Source organism: Triticum aestivum, chromosome 7A (genome assembly GCF_018294505.1).
Source record: "Triticum aestivum cultivar Chinese Spring chromosome 7A, IWGSC CS RefSeq v2.1, whole genome shotgun sequence".
NCBI classification, from domain to species: Eukaryota; Viridiplantae; Streptophyta; class Magnoliopsida; order Poales; family Poaceae; genus Triticum; species Triticum aestivum.
Genome location: NC_057812.1, coordinates 146,858,722 through 146,865,230, shown reverse-complemented (window position 1 = coordinate 146,865,230; position 6,509 = coordinate 146,858,722). Strand labels below are relative to the sequence as shown.

Below are 6,509 nucleotides of genomic sequence, written 5' to 3'. Positions count from 1 at the left end.
TAAATTTGGCACAAACCGTGTGCTGTAGCAAAATTGAGGTGGTCTCCGATAACGAAGAGGTTGTCAATGCTCTGAAGGAGGGAGGTTCCAGCTCAGTGGCAAGTGCCATTTTCGATGATTGTTATTACATGTCTTTAGATTTTAATCATGTTTTGTTTGATTCTTGTAACAGAGATAGTAATCAGGTTACCCATGAGATTGCCAAGTTGGCCAAGTTCTCTCCTAGTATCTGGATGGATTCACCTTCAGAGGTGATGAGCATCATCTTTATGAAGGCTCGACAACAACAGAATAATTGTACAGAGGTACTTCGAGTGAAGAATTGTTTTTGTTCTCTTTGCAAAAACAAATAAGCAGTAGGATAAAGAGTTAATTGACCTTGGTCAAACGTGTCTGACATTGTGATGCATGCATATGAATTTTTACTCTGATGCTGGCAGCAGAAAGTCACGAAAATAGGAGTAAGTTCCAACTGTGTCACGAACAATGAGAAAAGGTAGTGTGCTCAAGTGAACACCAGCAAATGACAGGGGCATATATTTAGAACTTTAGTCTTTGAAATATGCAAAACTGCTAGCTGGAAGTATATAGCAATAAGTCAACACAACTACTGGAGACGACAGACGCCAAAAGGGCATGGATAAAAACTCGCAGTGAAATCGAAACTACTGCTACTGCTAGGAGGAACCGAAATCTAGCCTTCAGTTGACACGCTGCCTCTTCTGGGGAACACCCTTGGACTGCTGGGGATTCAACTGCCGTTTTGCTTTCTCCCTCCGCCGCTGCCTCTCGTCTTCGCTGTCGTCTTCGCTGCCCATCTCCATGTCGGCATCCCTCGCCTTGCGCTCCATCTCGTCCCATGACTCGGCAGCGTCGTCGTCGTCGTCTGAGCCAGCCGAGACAGCCTCATCCTCGCCAGAATCCACCACTGATTCGCTGTCGCTGTCTTCATCATCCGAATCAGAGGCTGACTCCGCATCAGAAGGTTCGTACTTATCATCGTCTGTCTCGGAATCCTCTGAATCTGAGTCAGTAGCATCTGGATTCAAGAATTCCCACCTGTCATTTGTGTCACAACCTGGCTCGTCCAGCTTCTTGAGGACCATTCGCCAGTTAAGGTTCAGCTTCGATTCATAGTACTTCAAGTTGCAGTCATTAAGCCAATCTTTGATCTTATCAAGAGATGCCATTGGAATGACCTCTATGCGGACAACATCTCGCTTTAAATCTTGAAATACAAACACCATGTCAAAGGATTTCTGCCCCAGGGCCACCCTTTCCAAGCATACTATCTCGACCTCCCTCAGCGAAGTCACAAGAAACGGTGATTCAACAAGCTGCACCAGGCAACTTGGAGTAGGAACTATAAAACAAGTTGTTCTGCCATGGACTCCATTGAAGCCAAGCTTCTGTGATGGCCTTTCAAAATGTAAGCCGAGCTGCTGAAATCTTGGCTGGGACCAAACAGAAACAACCCTTTTCACAAACAGCTCAAACTGTCCATTTATTTTCTTCCTTCGTGCCCTGTCGCGCTGCTCTTCCTCAATCTCATCAGGATCCCGTGCTGAACAGCGCTTAAGACCTCCAACCGAGTCCACAACATCCATCACTTCAGTGTAGAACTGCACATCTCTAGTCTTCTTGTTGCCCACCATGATTTCATTGTACAGATGGAAGTGGAGCAGCGTTATCATGTCTCTCTCAGCTGGCTGGAAGAAGGCATGTTTTATGTTGCTGAACATAATATCCACCTTTTCAGTTTTCGATGCAGAATATTGAAAACCATTGACATGGGCCACCAAAGTTCCAGCGACCTTCCGCCCACAGCCACCAAATGATGGCCGTATCCACAAATCAGGAAACTGAATCCATCCCTCTTCATTCCGTCACATAGTTGAAGCCTTTCCTGACTAACCAAGCTCGCTCTCCTAGCTCTTTCAGTGACTCCTTTTTGAACAGTCTTCACCGATTTAATAACCTCTTCAGCATGACTTCTGTTTTTTGAGAGGAAGGTGACTGCTTTCAAAAAAATAAGGTTCTGCAAGCGGGGATCTTGAAGACCAGAAGCAGTGCCAGGAACATTAAATGTAATGCTGACATAAACTCCACTGCTGCTTTCCCCACGAATTTCTGCTTTTTTTATGGTACAAACATGAAAGGGAACAGTAACTCCATATATTGGTAACAGGATAGCCTCATTCTGTTTGTCCACCTGAATAATGTCCAGTCGATTGGAAACAGGCACATCATTTGCATTCTTATATGCAACCAGTTCATCCATAGCTCTGGAACGACCAAGTCCCTCCAACAACTTATGATCAGCAACGTCACTTCTCACTGCTGCCTCACTAGTTTTCTTCTTTAAGATTTCTGACTGAAGCTGTTTCCTAAGGTCCTCCTTAGGTGTCCTGCTATGGGATCGCAGATTTTCTCTCAATGGATTTAGCACTGGTTTAACCGGGACCAAAACATTTGCTTTCGGAGCTTGTTTCACAGCAGCTAATCCTGCATTTTCCTCATCAAATAAGTAGAAGGCATCGCTGTCAGCCTTGGAGATAAAAGATGTCAAGACTTTTGGATTTTCCTTGCAGACCAGAACAGTGTCAGCCAGCCATAGGGAGAATTCCTTGGTCTTCTCATTGTTGGTCTTGTCTATAAGGTTTTGAAACCCAAGTGAAACATTGAAAATCATCCCTTCCTTTAGCGTCCGGTCATTTTTCTCACTCAAGGACAGCCAAGATTCACGGAACTCGATGCCCATTCCTGTTCCAGCTGACTTGGTAAGGAAAGGAATTAGTTCAGGAGCTTTGTCCCTGATCACAGTAACTGCAGCCTGGTAACTGGAACAACACTTGCTACCTGGTGTCAAAGCAGCAATAGCAGCATCATGCGCCTGACTGAGGACTTTATATGCATTGCATTTTTCTGCATTACAATCAATCAGGAAGGTTCTTGCGACATTTGAGCAGTAGCCACTGTACTTGGCTCCCAGAGCACAGATGATGACGCTTCCAGAATCATAGTGCAGATCATCATCATTGCTAGAAGCAGATGGCCTAAGGTCATACTTGCCTCCACTTTGAAAAACGGGTGGGTAGCATATGTCAACATTATCTGCCTTCAGTTTAACATCTACATTCATTGGGGAAAGTAGTATCTTCTCTGTCAGAACCATCAGCTTTGAATGTGCTATCTTCTTTTCATCCTCTATGATCTTCTCCACCTTAGAAACTACATACTTCCGCATAACCGAAGCAGCCAAAAATGCAGCCTTCTTCACATACATAATCTCGGTGACATCTTTCACAGCAAGAAGTTCAGAGATGCCACTTGACACATCAAAAAGCTTTAACCTTGATCTGTGCAGCTTTTCAGACCATGCTTCAAGAAACTTGCCTTCAGGCATTAAGTCAGATCCATCATCGCCCTTTTTCAGAATATGCAACACGATATCAACATCGGCTTCTTTAGAAACAAGCATCTTCAAAGGTTTAAGCACATCACTGTCCTTCTGGCTGCACAGGAAATGAATCTGCCTACTGAGAAAGACCATTATAGTTTCTGGGAACTGATGACCAAAAAACCACGTGCTCAAGGCTAATGATTTCTGATATCGAATATCTTCAGAGGGTGGAGGAGTAGCAACAGCAATTGCACACGAAGATCCCCATATCTCAGTCCCATCCTCCTTCCAGTGCCGATAAAACTTCATCATACATTTGATGAAGTTTTCTGGACTGACTGCAGGAGAAGACCCAGTAACAGAAGCCGGTGTTCTATCCAATGCTTCAATAATAGCCATTTAATAACCAAAATACCTTCAAAAACAAGATGTGAGTACAGTATGAACCAAAAAATCATTAAGAACGAGCAGGTTAGTAAGCTACGAGAACAGTACACAATATATGGAAATTTGCAAGCATACAATGTCAATCAGCATTCTTAGTGATCTACTTGTATTTTGTTCTAGCAGTTTAAATTTCTGACAACTTTATCATCCAATTGGTACAAAGCTGGGCTATGCTACAGTAAGACCATCTTACTATGATTATCCCACAGAAAAGGAAGCAACAAGTAGATTTTCAATCAGCATTCTTAGTCATCAACTTGTATTTTGTTCTAGAAGTTTAAATTTCTGACAACGTTACCAACCAATAGGTACAAAGCTGGGCTATGCTGCATTTTTTAAATTGCTATAAGTATTTATATATAACTCAATGGAAGATCCTAAGCATTCAGTACGAAATCAAATTCATAATAAGCACTGAAAATTAACTAGAGCTAGCTACAGAAACATATCATGATAGATTTAGATGGAATAAATTTTTGTTGTTTCTAAGTATCTTAATCATAGGTTTTCAAAAACGTTTTAGTTTTCTTGACATACCACAGGTACCAAATTTGTTGTGATTATTTTACAGATCTCAACTCAAATTGGCTATCCGGATTAATTTTGACAATGAATAGATTAATCAACTGCAAGAGATAAGCTTTCACAGTTTTCCTAAATTAAGATTGAAGATTATAATCGACAGATTAGTTTAGTCTAGGTATTCTCAGATTCTTTTAGTCTCAAGCTAACTCCAATTTCTTGTTAAACAATATCAGATTAGATGCAGCTTACAGTGTTTTTTCTTCAAATCTAAAAAAAATGGTTTGCAACGAAAAAGTTAACCACCTAAATTCATAAATTATGGCAGCAAGCATGTGGAATCAGAAAGAAAATTTAGATGGAATCAATTTCCGTTTTTTAGATTTCTTGACATACCACAGGTACCAAATTTGTTGTGATTGTTCTACAGATCGCAACTCTAATTGGTTATTCGGAGTAATTTCGGCAAAGAATAGATTGATCAACTGCTAGAGATAAGCTTTCACAGTTTTCATAAATTAAGATTGAAGATTATAATCGACAGATTAGTTTAGTCTAGGTATTCTCAGTATCGTTTAGTCTCAAGCCAACTCCAATTTCTTGTTAAACAATATCAGATTAGATGCAGATTACAGTGTTCTTTCTTCAAATCTAAACAATTTGGTTTGCAACGAAAAAGTGGAACCACCTAATTCATAAATTATAGAAGCAAGTATGTGGAATCAGAAAGAAAATTTAGATGGAATCAATTTTTGGTTTTAGATTTCTTGACATAGCAGAGGTACCAAATTTGTTGCGATTGTTCTACAGATCGCAACTCTAATTGGTTATTCGGAGTAATTTCGGCAAAGAATAGATTGATCAACTGCTAGAGATAAGCTTTCACAGTTTTCATAAATTAAGATTGAAGATTATAATCGACAGATTAGTTTAGTCTAGGTATTCTCAGTATCGTTTAGTCTCAAGCCAACTCCAATTTCTTGTTAAACAATATCAGATTAGATGCAGATTACAGTGTTCTTTCTTCAAATCTAAACAATTTGGTTTGCAACGAAAAAGTGGAACCACCTAATTCATAAATTATAGAAGCAAGTATGTGGAATCAGAAAGAAAATTGAGATGGAATCAATTTTTGTTTTTTAGATTTCTTGACATAGAACAGGTACCAAATTTGTTGTGATTGTTCTACAGATCGCAACTCTAATTGGTTATTCGGAGTAATTTCGGCAAAGAATAGATTGATCAACTGCTAGAGATAAGCTTTCACAGTTTTCATAAATTAAGATTGAAGATTATAATCGACGGATTAGTTTAGTCTAGGTATTGCAACGAAAAAGTGGAACCACCTAATTCATAAATTATAGAAGCAAGTATGTGGAATCAGAAAGAAAATTTACATGGAATCAATTTTTGGTTTTAGATTTCTTGACATAGAACAGGTACCAAATTTGTTGTGATTGTTCTACAGATCGCAACTCTAATTGGTTATTCTGATTAATTTCGGCAAAAAAATAGATCAATCAAGTGCTGGAAGATATGATTCTTTCAACGTTTCATAAATTTAGATTGAAGATTATATCGGCGGATAACAGATTAGTTTAGTTTAGCTATTTTTCAGATTCGTTTAGTCTCGAGCCAACTCGAGATCTCTTGTTATGCTATTTTTACACCGGAATTCGCAAGCATTGAGGCACCAATTCGATAAGAACAATCCTAAATTCACGAACAGCAATGAAGAATCGACATGATCAAGCACAAGAAACGCGGAAGAAATTTACCTAGGACGATCCGTCGAGTTTGTTCGCAGAATCAGGGACCTCCGGCAGCCAATGCTAGCGGGGAAAGCCGCCAACGAAAGCCTCCGATCTCGGCGTTTCTTGGAACCGCACCGCCTCTTCGCAGAACCGCAGCGACTGCCTCGATCGCAATAGGGGAAGCGCCTGGGCGCGGGCGGGCGCGCGCCCAGGGGCTTATATAGGCCCCAGCCCGCACCGACCAGGATACGAGCGTGCCCGAGGCGGCGCGTGGTGGGCCCGGCCGGGCCGTCGAGGCGGGCGACGGAGCGGACCCCGGCCGGGACTGCGCGTGAGCCAGCGGCGGGGCCTGGGTTGTCCGGGCGCGTGCCGGCGGTCGGCGT

General features: G+C 41.4%; 1 pseudogene; it reads right to left on the bottom strand.

The window, feature by feature from the left end:
• Positions 1–468: 468 nt before the first annotated feature.
• LOC123151370 (FACT complex subunit SPT16-like) lies at positions 469–6,132 on the bottom strand (annotated as a pseudogene).
• Positions 6,133–6,509: the final 377 nt, after the last annotated feature.